We start from the raw sequence: 15349 nt of genomic DNA on the forward strand, positions 1-15349 counted from the left end.
ATTGTATGCATTTAAATATTTTTTCTCTATTCTCTGAAGTATTGATAGCTGCTCCCTGTCAAAGACAGGACAACAGAACAAATGAAGTACTGATTTAATTTGCTGTGGCAGTTCCTATGTTCCTAACCCAGCTTGCCCCACTTACTCTCATCAGAGAAAACTTCTAACGTCAGTAGCATTCTGTTTTCTCTTGTGATTTCTCCATATCAACATACTGGTAAATTGCAGATTTTGCAAGCCGTCTGTTTTTGTCTGGGATACATTCACGCTTAAAAGTCTGGAATTCACATCCCTGTATATATACTTCTTTTATAATTGACAGAACTTTGTTGTTGGTTCCATTGTTCCTCTGTTCCTTCACTTTTTTTCTGTAGGATTGCAGGAATTTATATATGGATTTTATATATGAAAATTGCAAGATTGTATTATTTTCTGTGTTTGTGCTACTTTATGAAATCTAAAGGATTATATAATAAGGATTCTGATCCATTACTAGTCTGCAGAGACAGTAGGATTTTTTATTTTTGTCTTTGCAGTTTCTTGTCATTCATCAATGGAACAAGTAGTTTCTCCACATCCTTTTTTTGCATTCCATGTTTTATATGCTCTGAGACATGTGATAGAGATTCAACTGACTGATCAATCTTTTATATTAATTTGCACTGAACTGTACTTTTTATCCATTATTCTTGAAACGTTCTTTGTCTTTATATATCTATGTTCTATGTTACTATTTAATGTTACCTTTCTATCTCAACCTCCAGTTCTTTTTTATGTGCTGATATTTTAGGACTAACCATCAATTATTACCATAATCTTTTGAAAGTAGGAACTTACAGGCTGAGTTACCTAGGTATAATCTTCATGAATGTTATCATAGCCCTTCAGTTCTTTCAAAGTGCATTTCTGAGGTTTTAAAAATGCTTTCCTGGAAGGTTTCCTGGCAGTACTCTGCAAGTATTACAGAGTATACTATTGTTTTTGACATATCTTATCCTCCTCTCCCATAATTCATTTAGAATAAAACATGTTTTTGTTGTACTCATTTCTGTTCTGTTCTGTTTACTAATTTACACTGAAAAGGGAGGAGAAGTGCAGGACTTTTTTCTCTGAGATTCTTTTCTCTGTGATTGCTTTATTTTAAAGACACCAATATGCCAGCATTTTGGGCTTTATCTTTGTAGGTATTCTACCAAAGAAACAGCTGTAGTGATTTTCTTTAGACCTCACAGACTTATTTACATCATACACGTAAGATGTGATCTTTCAATGGGACTTTTTGGGTTTTAATTAATATTAAACAGAACTCCTACCATTAAATCTCATTATTTCTAAATATTAGCAAAAAGCCAGGGCACTTCAGCTGAGAATTTTCTGTGGGCTTCGGACAGCCAAAAGAGTCACTTGGGTCTACCAGAAAGAATCTTTCTGCTCTCTGTCAGTGATATTCTCATGTCTTTCTTCAGTGATGGCCATTTCTATGCATTCAAATTAACAGCTCCTCACATACAGACCTCTGTCCTTACTTTGTTTATCCATCTATCCTGTGAACAATAGCTCTTCAGCTGTATGTTTAAAATTATCAGATAGATCCCCTATGATTCCAAGCTTCACTTTTTATTGTAAAGTCGTGTAAGTCCAGGTCAGTACAACTGCTCTCAATCCATAGACTCTTTTTATTTTCTTCCCTGGTTTTATATTACTTTTCAAAAAATTGTCTCATGCAAGAGAATTCTGGCAGGTGCTAACCCACAGAGTCCGTTGATGTGAAAGCACAGTGAGGGGGTGAGAGAGTGAGATTTCTATGTGTTTATAGGAATCCCAGTATATACTTCAGCATCATTAAGAAATCAATCCATAAAATTGTTTAGTAAATAGCTCAAATTTATCTTTCAGAGCTACGAACTGTTTAATGCATAGAACTGGACCAGAAGACCCCATTTGGATGTCATTCTGGAACTTCTTTTCTCTGTGCTTTTCTGTATAAAAATCAAATAGACCCTCAATGTTTCTGAGCTCTGTAATGCCACACTGTCAGTTAAGGTCACTCTGGGCAATCATTCTCTGGTTCCCAGGACAGAAAATAATGCTTATTCTGACTCCTTTCTCTGCTACTCACCAAGAAGAGGTCACCTACACACAGGAGGCCCTGGGGAAACCGCCATGGTCTCACTTTTCTGTCTGGATGTCTCAAAGGTCTTCAGCTGTGAAGAGGAATGATGCACTGAGGCATTCATATAGTGCTTTCACTGGTCATTTTCTGTGACAATACAAAAAGATGACAAACAGCAGTAGCTGGAATTCATAAGTTAATGTAGCTATGAGCACTTACCGTTAGTGGCCAAAACCTAAGTCATCGTTCCTATTCATGTATAAGAATAAATGGTATGAGTCAGACACCTCTGTCTAACTTAGAAACTCCACTGTGCTAACACATATATGCAGAATAATAAACTTTTCTACTGTATAGCCAGGTGCTGAAAACCAACAGGACAGAATGCCTTTAATAGTAGACTTTGGTAGCTCTACGTACACATATTGACTGGTGTGACAGTGCCATTCAACCATCCTACCCCTCAAAGACGTGGCTGTCATTGGCAAAATTCCAGAGGTCTGCAGTGGTTGTTTGGGGGTATATCATTTTAGTACTTAGTATTGTCAATAAATCAATGCATTTATTCATTCAATGAAATAGCTAAGCTTGAGATAAATATATTATTTTTTTCTATAAATTAGAAAATTGCACTTTCTAAGCTATATTTTAGTATCAAATGTGAAAGTTAGAATTTGAGCAGTACAGTAAGATTCACAGAATCTCTTCTTCCAGATATTTTTTTTTTTTTTGAGAAAACACATTGTATTAATTTCAATGGAAATATTGGGCTCAGAAGTTCCAAAATATTAACACAAACTTGCCATGTACACCAGAGTTAACTGTGTTTTGTGGCTTTGGTTGCAAGATAAGAAAATCCATGCCAAAAATTGGAAATATATACATAAAGAAAAAAGCAGATGATTAAATCAAAATGGAGTAGGTTTTCAGGACAAACATAAAAATTTTTTTTCAGACTCATTACATTCAGCATGAGTTTCTTCCTCTGTCAAGAGCATGTTTCATCATAAAGGTTAGACCTGCTGAATTTCAAAGTGATCTCTACGAAAATGGCAGGGATACTCCAGACTTTGACACAAATTTCAAGACATCAGAAAATAAAAGTTGGAAAAATTTGCAGCCCTTCCACCTTCTCAGGTGGAAGACAGGAAGACATTCAATCAAGAAGATACTTTGAGCTGACAAGTATGCAGGGACAGCTGTTGCTCTGGAACCTGACTCTCTTCTCAAGTCTGAAAATTGAATGTCATTGGGCAGTCAGAGTCCCTTCTTTCCATTACAACCAGAATTTTTGTTTTAAGGAATCAAGGTGACCATAGAAGGCAAACACAAGGACTTTGGAAGTCTTCCCTAGTCAGAATACCATGTACACAACTACAGCAGAACATAACAAGCTATAAGCACTTTCATACATCAGTGATTAAAATAGTCACTCCTCAACTTGCCCATATCAAACCAGTCATAAGCCAGGCATGGTGCTCTTTAAGGTGAAAGACAGGATCTTGATGGATAGTTTTCCTTTCTCTCTTCTCAAAGGGACTACCATCTTTCCAGTGTAGGCACCATCCTACCTAGACATTAACCTTCCTTATATTCTTCATGCGTATGGTCACCACATGAGAAGCACGATCAGAATATGTGTATTTGGCAAGGCACTGAAGTTCTTCTACTTTCAGGTCCTGGTTTCATATCAAAGCTATTCATATAAACTACGTTTTCATTTCAACAAGCTAATAAAATAGTCTAAAATCCTATGTATCAGCAAAAAAGATTCCCCACAGCTGCAGCTATCAGCAAAACAGGCAGTTTAAGAGTTTATGGTGCACACAGCTGAGTGATGAGAAAGTCTGTGCACTGGTCCATGCTGATGCATAGGCCTGTGTTAGTCTAAGTAAGCTTCTGGCAAGGATTTGGCATTTTTATAGCTCTTTTTGGCAGAGCTTGTAGCTGAGGTATAATTTCAGACTGAACAGAGTCGGATGGACAATTTCATCTCATCAGACTGATGTTGTACAAAACTATTGGTTTCAATACCAGTCAAAAAGCTTATACAGAATGGGACAGAAAAGCAAAAAGAATCACATTTCAGATGAAACATAATCCTTTTCTACATTACTCCTGAGCTCACTTTTTCAAAAAAGAAAAGTGAAAAGGAACTACTTATCTTCACATTATTCCATTCAACAATTAGGCCTTTATAAAATAAAAGTTTTGGGCCATTCTTTTCCCATTATAGTTAGGGGCTTTTTTTAACCTGTTTCCATTTTGCTGTAGTTCTTAGACGACATCAGTAGACCTCTGTCTGAAGTACTGCCATTGTCCCCATCTCTTTTTTGAACCTCTTGCCAACATTCATCTTCAGCTACTGTTTATATCCTTTCAGTATTTTCCTCGGTTGAGCTCACAGTTCAGAAAATCAGTAGGCACTATTATCACTGTGTCCACATCTCCAAAACGTAAGAAAGTGCTGATGGAGTACACTAATTGCTAGAAAAGCAGACTATATCATGTTTCTTTGACTACAGATCTGTATCTAACGTGTACATGGCCTGGGGAAAAAAAAAATGAGTGTATGTGCCTCAACAATAAAGTCAATTTGCATGTCACTGAGTGGAAGCACTACCTGCATCACTACTACCTGGTGATTATAACCACAACACAGTGTCTGTAAAGTGTATATAAGCCTTGACTGAGTTCCTGCTTTCTGACTCTGCCAAGGTCTTCAGTTCTTGTGAAATTATATTGCCATTTTAAATAGAATTGTTTGGATGTACTTCTACTGTACCCACTCAAGCGAAAAAGAGGAATCTTATCTAGACCACTCAGTGTATTTGCAAGGCCAGAAAATACCCATCTCCAAAGACAAAATCTAAAAAATTACAGTATGCAGTCCAAAAAAAGAAACCCTGTTCTTTTTTTCTTGGAACACTGTATCCTTCTGAAAGAGGTTTCCTTCTCATCGCAGATAATGTATCTATTAATATATATTATTTAGTAGTTTGATAGATTTGCTTTTAGAGTCCAATATAAAACATTGAAGTGGATGAATGTAAAAAGAGATTTCAGCTTTACAAAGGATGAATAGCAAACAGATACAGGGCAGAATAAAGCCATCCTGTCTTAACTGCAGCAATTCATATATTCAGTTCAGCCTGCTAAAGGTAGGTAGGCCATGTCCCACATTTTGCCAAAAGGGAGAGGTGTTTGAGTGACGGAAGTGTGGTTACTTGCTCTAAGAAAGACCAGCCCAAACCCAGCACTCCAGGCTGAAGAATAATGTAAAATGAATAAACTACATGATCTCTTCTCTAGCTTCTCTTCTTTGGGCAACACATCAAACTGTAGAGCTGTGTTGATTCCTGGATAAAAGTGGATTACCACAACAGCCATTGTGGGTTATTTTCCCTGTGGAAAATTTCATTCCTGAAGTAATAAATAATTCAAAATTGAGCTGAGGTTCACAAACCAGGTCCTTTCAGGGATGCTATGCTCATTTTTGTAGAGGCACCACTCTAAAAGGAATGGAGACAGTGGGCTAACAAGCTTCAGAGTTTCCAATCAATTTATTTGCACCGTAGACTTAACAGTCATCATGCGCATTACTGTAGGGAGACAGTAAACATAAAATATTCACCAAGAAGCAATAAAATACAAAGAAAGTCATCCTTTAACAGAATCCTTCTGCAGCTTTCTGAAAGTTACTTTCATGTTATTTTATGGGCAATAAAATCCTTAACATTCCATTCTTTCACAGATTGCTCTTTAGGTTAAAGTATGAGCTCATAACAATGAAATATTTAGCAACAAACTGTTACTGGACCAACTCTGTGGTAGGTCTGAAGCTTGGAGCATATCTAATGAGAGAACCCACTTGTGTGAAACTGTAGGACTGGTAAAGGGAGAGAAGGGTCTTCTTAGGGCTTTATACTAATTTGCTACCAAGACAGTCTATATATGCAAAAGCATTTCTTAATGTGAATTCTAAGTATTTGCATAATGGGTTTCTTTTAATTGGGAAATTCATTATCATTCTTCCTTTAATGTTTTTTAAGTGCTGGGGTTTGTAGGGTAGTAGAAACCAATAAAAACCTAGAGTAGATTGGTATCTTACTAATAAAGTTCTAGTGATGGCTGCATAATGTAGGTACTTTTCTGAACAATTAAAATTGCTAATAATTGCATTATATCATGCTAATATTTACATGACTGTTTTGTTTTAGGAAACCTTTGTTCTGTCAGAGATTGAATTTTTTCTCTGCTAGAATCTTTGAGGGAAAAGCAAATACTTTCAATCATCTGCTTTCTGTAATTTTGTGTTTAGACATTTTTTTATCACCATGTTTGTGAAGAAAAAACTCTCAAATTTGTAACTTCTTTAGGGGAACACAATACTAAATTCTTTTTGCAATGCTTTTTGACATGGACAGAAAATGATGACAAGTATGTCAAAAGATATGCCAAAAACCCTTAAACTGTGTGCTTCGTCTATACAATTTTCAGCTGCTATCCAATAGCTTAAGATACTCAGAATTAAGGTAACCATTTTAGATTTAATTACAGAAAATGTGTTTCATATGTTTGTGTGTATAACAATCCTCCAACATATTTTTCCTCTAATGTAGAGTTTTCCATTTACATGATTCAACTTGAGGCATACCCTAAGTTTGGTAGTTCACTTGGTACAGAGGTATTTTAAAAGTTAGAGTACCCTGAAGAAAAAAAAATAGAAGGAATTTTCACTTTTTATTTCTTCACTAAAAGACAGTGATCCTATTCATGTCCTCAGACATTGCAGATACCTGAACTGCAATACTAAATATGTCCTGAATATGTTGTAGGTAATGCTAATACTGCTTTCACTATAAACATGAACCTAGCAGTAGTAAATATCAGACTGAAGTACAGTTAGGATTAAGGTGGTGTTTTCTCACTGCCTGAGCACCAGACAGTGCAGCAGATCCTTCCAAGCTGCAGCTGTTCCTAGACAGAAGTTCTGTCTCATCTTGCTAGATTCGTTATTAACTTGTTCTTTTCCTGTATAAAACATGGTCCTTTGGACTATATGGTTTATGGATAATGATAACAGATAACGGGCTTCTCTATTATCGGTAGACATCCAGAAAAGCAGAACTAGTAAATGACGTTCTATGCGCACTGTGAAGGAATATTATTGTGGAGGAAATGCACTGAAATTTTTTTCCATACCCATTATTTGTTCTCTCCAGGACCCACATAATGCAAGTATGAAATAGCTAAAATAATTTCCTCTATCTGTTAGAATGTGAGAAGAAACACTTTTTAGTTTTTGAAACACAGTTTTCTAAAACTGCACAGTGTTACCATATATGGAAATTAACCAGAGTTAAACCTATCAATGCACATATAATTAAATGGCTAAAATACATTCCTCCTGAGTTTCTGTCTTCTGTGAGTCTAGAGCCATCTGAATGGAATGGAGTTACCCAAGTTTTACACAGCACCCAATATCAAATTTATTCTGTGTTTTAAATATTTACCTGAAACTAATTTTTTCTTTCTTTCTCAGAGGAGATAGCTGTGTGTTTGGTGCATCGGCATTAGCATTTTATTTCATTTCTAACTCAGCTTTTGAAGCAAATCTTCTGACCAGCCCTCCAAATGTGCTTTGATTCATATTTCAGAGCAGTCTCTGGGATGCAAACTGGGGTCTTTTGGATGAATCTAAAATGGAAAATACACTCCAGGGATACCTCTAAGGCTCTCTTACCACTGGCAAGCATTGAATCCATGGGATCAGTCTAGAGACCACCTGAAGCAATAATCCTTCTAAATGCTTATTGTGTGAATGTCAGCTCCTTAGTGCCATCTGTTTCTCTGCAGATACAGTCCTGTTGATCTATGCTATTTGGTTAATGTAGACATCATTATACTTCCATCCTGTTTCAGCTTATTTGCCTCCGTGGCCTGAGCAGCTTACTTTAAACGTGCACCAGGTGTCTCTTTTCTGTGATGTTTTAGAACTGTTACTTGACAGAAGCCACAAAAAAACCCACATGAATGCTTCTCTTGGTCACTTTGATCCCATATACAGTAATAAGTAATAATTATGTGGCAAGTCAGAAGAATATCTTTCTAACTTACATGAAGTTTTTATAAATATTCTAGATAATAAAAATACAGGTAGAACTCCATGTCTTAGTCTGTGTTTTTATTCATATTCCAACATTATATAGCTGTCACCTAAGCCACTTCCACAATTTTCCTTCTCTTAGTGCTTGCATGTATCACACTGGCCTCTGTCATGCCAGTTCATACAATTCACCTCCTTATTCTTGGATTACCTTTGTTCTGTGGTTTTTCAAATTTTGGAGAGTGCAGAGGTTCCATACATACTTTCTGTGGGTTGCAGTCATCTCAGGGGTTTTTTGGTTGTTTTTTTTTAAACTAGTGTCCTTTTCTACTAGTCATGATGTGTTCTACTCACATTATTTATACAATAACAAATAATAATATTTCTGATGAGGGCCTTGTGAAGTGGCATATTTTTTCTGTTCCTAATTAGAAAAAAAAAATGGGGTGGTTTTTTTTTTGTTTAAAGTTGGATTTTAATAGGTAATATCAGTGACGATGTCATCATAGAAATTACGTAGAATAAACATACACTTCAGACTCACTTTCAGTGTTCTGTTACGTATCTGTTCCAAAAACTTGACAAAGGTTCACATTGCTCTGCTTGGTCACCATATTTCCCACAAATCAAATTATCCAATTGGCTGTTGCATAACCAAAGTCAGAAAATGAACTTCTATTTTTTCCCAAGATCACAAGTGGAATAGTATAACTATGAAGTGATTTTTATTTTTTTATAATAGGTGAGAAACAAATTATTTAAAATGAAAAGGCAATTTTGATCAGAGATAATTGCAGCTCTGATTTGAAGTGGAATTACAGGGAGCTTTGCATAAGTTAATGGGAAAAGGGAAATCTAATCTGACTTGATCCAAGCTTCCTCCACTTGCACTCAGGAGAACTTAAAGGTGATACTGTTTGTTATGCCACTAGAGAACACAACTCAATCCTAATGTTTAAGCCAAGTTCTTATGAGTACTTCCCTTCCTACAAGACTCATATATGTATTTCACATAGACAGTGGGCCAAAGCCTTCTCAAGGACTGTGAAGACAACAAACTTGGATAAGCAAGTTCCAAATGCTCATAAAAAGTTCAGATGACAGGCATTCAAATATCCTGAGCCTGCCTGAAATTGATTTCTGTTCCTTTAGAAATGTGCTTTTCACTCCTTTATGCACATTTTCAGGATTATCTAGTTTTGCTCTTCACAGGCTGTGAACCAGGCTGATGGAATCAGTATATTTAGCTCTTAGTAGTTAGCAGTGGGGCATGAATATCTACTGAAGCATAGGGAGCGCAACCAGATTTTTCTTTCTTATATCCATTTATTGTGGGTAGATGGGAAGTCCATTACAATTCTAGCAGGTTATACCTACCAGGTATAAAGAAAACAGGGTATGTTAAGTCATGAACAAAAAAAAAATAAATAAACTGACCTGAAATTGGATTTGAAATTTAGCTGTGATTAACTACAGAGAAATCACAACACCCTTATAAAAAATCTCATTAAATAAGGTTTCACTGACACTGATGTGGAAAAAAATGCCACACAGTTGTTGTGGTTTAACTCCAGCTGTCAACTAAGTACCATGCAGGTGCTCAGTCAGTCCCCCCTGCCACCACCCCCAGAGGAATAGGGAGGAGAATCACCAAAAGGTGAAAGCTGTGGGTTGAGATAAGAACAGTTTAATAAGTGAAATGAAGTAAAATGTTATTATTATAAAGATAATGGCAATAATAATAACAATAATAACAATAATATTAATGATAGCAGCAATAGTGATAATAACAGTAATGATCATAACTGTAATTAAAAGGGAAAAGAGAGAGAGAGGAATAAAGCCCAAGAGAAAACAAGTGATGCACAACACAATTGCTCACCACCTGCTGACTGACGCCCGTCCAGTCTCTGAGCAGTGATTGGTCCCGCCCAGACAACTCGCCCAGTGTATATACTGAGCATGATGTTCTGTAGTGTGGAATATCCCTTTGGCTAGTTTGGGTCAGCTATGCTCCTGGCTCTGCTCCCTCCCAATTTCTTGTGCACCTGCTCACTGGCAGAGCATGGGTAACTGCAAAGTCCTTGACTTAGGGTAGGCATTACCGAGCAACAACTAAAACATCAGTGTGTTATCAACATTATTCTCATCCTAAATCGAAAACACAGCACTGCACCAGCTACTAAGAAGAAAATTAACTCTATCCTGGCTGAACCCAGGACAACAGTGAAGACAATTGTGTGTATACCCTCCAATAAGCTCTTCTCAGTGGAGAAGGTGTAGTACAGAAGCTGACTAGAAAAGCTCATTTTCTTTTGGAGTAACTATTTCGGCTCGGGCTGTGAGCTATAATAGCTCTGTCTGGACTCATACATTTTGTACATCAAGGTGAGTACTGCAAAGATTTCCAAAGTTCACCATAGAAACAGATCATATTAGTTGTGTCTATTCCTTTTCCCCCTTTAGGGACTTTATCAGTCTTTGTGTATGAGAAAATGAAAGCCTACAAAACTACTGACAGAGCACTGCAAGAATTCCTAGGACAGCGCAGGACAAATGAAATTTCAACCCAGTACAGGAATAATTTTTCATTTCCTTTCTTACCCACGCATCACAGTGAAAAATATTCTTATTCTGTCACTAAGACATTAAATATAAATAAATAAGTATATATTTCTGGAACATCCCATCTTGTACCATGATAAGCATGGATTAGTTTTCATTGTTCAGTCCCTGTGAATCTTTTCCCATTCTCTTTGTTTTATCCATTTACAATAAGCAGGAGAAAAAAGGAAGAAAGCTTTTCTATTGAAATCTTCAGCTGTTATATATTCTCTGAGGATTGTTTTAGAGAGAACCAAAGCTGTTAACTGAACTTTGTTTGTTTCCTAAGCAAATGATGGCCCCAATTCTGTAAACTCCATATGCATGATTTCCTTGTTAGTTTGCAGGAATAGACCCTTTAGACAATTGCAAGCAAAAGCTTTTTCTATTTAATTAGGAAGCCACAAAAACATGAGGCAGTCCTCCAGGAAAAACTAATTGCACAAGTCAAGGGAACTGTTTATTTAGAGTGATTATAGGGCTGCTGAATATGAAGAAAGTCACAAATTCAGTGAGGTAGATATTCCTTTGGTGCCATAAATACATTTTTAAAAATGTTTACCCTGTAGCAATGCAGTTTGTTATCTCCTTTTAAAAAAAAAATCTTTTATTTCTCTGTGGAAAACTTTGAAAAGCTTTGTCTTTCAAAACAATTTTGCTTTCACATCATATTTGATGCAAAAATTTTAATAGGGCATTGTAGGTAGGCACATGTATGACAGATACACAAGTCTTCTATTTATCTAATTCTATTATTTTTATCTAATATATAGGCTTATATATCTTAATAGAGTATTTTGATTTGAACTTTCAGGAAATACCCTCTTTGAGAGTCAGCATATAAATTACATACTCTTGAAAATCATACATGGTGTTTACAGAAAAAAAATGCATTATGATTTCATTAGCTTATCTTCGTATCAAATTATTCTGTTTCTAAAATGATACAAGGTGTCTTAACTCTCCAATCAACCATAATGATTAACATGTCTTTGCTTCTATGAACTATGTGTGGGGTACACCCGGAGAATCCTGCTGAGATTACACCAATATCTCAAAGGAAAAAAATTACTTATGTATTAGAGCAAAGCTCTTCTGACCTTCCTCATGCCATTAGTTGGACTAGTAGAAAGGGAATGGAGGGAAGCACTTTATATTTCAACAAGTGGTTGCAAGGACTTCTCTCTCCACTCAAGCAGCAGTGTGGAAACAAGCCATCTACTCTGCTCCCTCAAAAACAAAGCATGGCACCCTTCTCCTCCTCCCACTTAGTCCCATGCTGTGCTGGGCTCTGACAGTACGTGCAGCATCACCTCTACAGGACCCCACCACCAGGCAGCTTAAAAATGAGAGCTCATATTCCAGCTGAAGTATAACATGGCTGCAGGAGCTGAACTGAAAATCCAACACAGGCCAGTTGGAACCATGCCCAAATCCTGCTTCCATTCTGGGATCTGATCAATTTACTGCAAAACTAAAATATTAGGCCAGTATGTGCCATCAGTCATCAGTAGGTACATTGTCCACAGCTTTAAAAAGAATTTTTTGCCTTGAAAGATGATTTTTCAAACACGCTTAACACAACCAAATCAAGGCTAATTTCCATTGTGATTAAGCCATCCTCTTATCCCTCTGTGAGGCCCACAGTATTTTCATTCTAAACCACACATCTCAAACTTGATTTCTTACAGCTCTAGGACTGTTCAGGGAAAAGTCAGTCACAGCAGTCCTGTTGCAAAAGGGGAAAAGCATTCTTAACGGGTTCATCTCTGACCAGCAGAGATGCTGCAACTTTCCAGCAAGTTCACTAGTATACCAGTGTAGGAGTGGAAGGTTTTATCCCCCTAAATAATTCTTTCTTAGGGGTATGACAATCTGAAAAATACAGTGTTACAGAAAAATGTCTAGCCACAGAGACAGCTGGCAGCCCTCCTAAATTTTGTCCAACCTATTGCACGCACAATATTGTGGACACCTGCATGAAATAGTTGTTATGTTTGCCCTAGTTAGTGCCCAGCACTATTTCAAATTTATTATAAGTGCTCATTATGTGTATTATTATAATTTTACCACAGAAATCAACCAGGACACCAAAAAAAAAGAGAAAGAAATCAGCTGTTGCAGTCAGTGTACAGGTGGAATAATTTCTGATTCTTTAACAGTATCTAATAATATGGGGGGAGGAGGGGGGACAGAAATTCAATACCAAAAATAACAGGAAAAAGGAAAATATGTACTATGTGAGGAAGACAACCATTAGCAATACTATTTTGTCAGAAAAACATTGCTAGAACATTTGTGCCCTTTCAGAAACAGATGCAGGATAAGAACTTTTAGATGCATTGGGAACATCACTGTTACCACAAAGTTTAATTAGCAGTACTGACAAGTATGTGTTTATGTTAGTGTGATAGTGCCTTCTAGATCCACAAGGCTGTTTTTTATTAAGTCTTAGGCCTCAGGAGATAGAAGACAGTCTCTGCTTCCCTGTAAGATGCAAGACAGACTCACCTTCACCTGAAGGCAAGTTGTGAAGAGGGAAGAAAAATGTATATCAATTATACCAGATGTGTATAAAACAGAAGATTTCACACTGATAGGGCATAAACTGCCTTTCTGCTCCATCTTTATACAGCACCTTGTACCATGGGTTCAGCTCCAGAAGGGCCTTAGCTTCTACTACTGTCTGAATAGGTAGCAACAGCACCCAAATTGGTTTACAGCCAGCTTGTTCTTTTTTAACGACAGAGGTTATAGAGTAATTTGTAGAGTTTGAAGTGGCATCAGGCAGGGCTTAGAACTACTTTGAACATCAGAAATTTTGGCTTGTAAATTCAGAAACACTGTGCTAGAGTTCAGCTTTAGAAATTCGAGTCAACATTTATAACTGGTGTCAGCAGTTCTATAATATCCATATATATGTGTGTTTGTGCACTCATATATATAGATAGATAGATATAGTATGTATATGTATCTCCTATAAAGATATACTCAGGAACAGCTGTTAAGTAAGGTTAGTAAGCTCAGCAGGAGAGGAAGGAGCACTCATCCCTTTCTGTCAAAATGACGTACCATCCACTACACTGTCCTTTTAAAGCATTTTACAAAGCAGTTCTTTAAGACTTTGAAACATCTGCCAAAACTCTTTGACATTTTGATTTCTATGTCACTTACCTCACCCTAGGCTGAGGATAAACCATAATATAATTTCTTAAATTAGGCTGACATGTGGTACTCCATTGTTTCTGGTTACCATGGCCCCAAAAAGACATCAACTACTTTGCGGTTTTAACACACAGATATCAAACCTGAATGCCTGACTGGGCTGTACTATGCACAGGGTTGGTGATCTCATCTGATTCTAAAGCCTGTAAGCTCCAAGACTCTGATGGGCACATCTACCTGTCTTGTACCGGCCACCTTTGCTACACCTCAATGAGGAGCATTGGCCCAAAGAATAAATCTGTGCTTGCCATTAGAGTGTGTTTGCTCTGTATACAGGAAAGCTCAGAAGGGCTTTGCTTCCACTGGCAGTCTACCTGTTCAATTTCCCAGTAAAGTCTTGGTTTTTGGAGAACAAATCTTGAGCCATAAATGCATTCAGAGAAGTAATAACGATACATCAGAAAATAGCCCAGTTAATAAATCAAAGATTAGCAAGTGAACTTGCTCTGCATTTAGATGAACTTTCACCATTCTGGTTATCCAGTTTTTCTAGAGTTAGGAGAAGCAGTTTTGTGAACACCAAAATAAAACTTTATTTCTTACAGCTGCCTCACTTTTTGTTGCATGCCTAAGTCATCTTTTCCTGGAGCTTTTCCCAACCATTCATTATAGCAGCTTCTTATGCTAATTCACTGTGTCTAATAAGATTAGACCTTCCCTTCTTTCAGGACAGGTATGTACTGAATTTCTATTTCATCACCTATTTTCATGAAAATAACAGTCTTTTACTGTCTTTCAAAACCTCTTTTCTTCTGATTAATTTTCTTGAAATTGTCAACTGCATTTCAGACTTGTTCAGTGGAGTAAACAGACAGACATAGTCACATTGGAATCATATAGGAAATTTGGCTAAAAACTGAATAGAAAAAATGCCTATATATGCAGTGATATAAATTACCTTGACCATGAGTTCTAACCAGAATAAATGGCAGTGAAGATCAGATAGGAGGCATCTATACAGGCAGGAGTAGAAAATAACACTGAGGCCATTAAAAAGTCAGACATGTGTCTCTTATTAATGATGAACAAAACAGAGTCCTGCTCCCCTCCCACAGTGTTACCATTGACATCTGCTGCTCAGCAGCTTAGCATATTAAAGTCTGAGTGCCATTTTGGGAGGAACTGATTTCCAGAAGGAGGGGTGAACCTTGGGTGGAACAAAGCAAGATGTTTTCCATTGCCAAACCCCAGAATAGAATTTAATGTAATTAACAAGCAGTATAATCTGGTGTGTACAACTCAGGAGGAGTTCTTCCTCCTACTCTTTGGCTGGACTGTCTATTTGTATTACAAGGGCT

The sequence above is a fragment of the Falco biarmicus genome, chromosome 2, assembly GCF_023638135.1.
Source record: "Falco biarmicus isolate bFalBia1 chromosome 2, bFalBia1.pri, whole genome shotgun sequence".
Classification (NCBI taxonomy): Eukaryota; Metazoa; Chordata; class Aves; order Falconiformes; family Falconidae; genus Falco; species Falco biarmicus.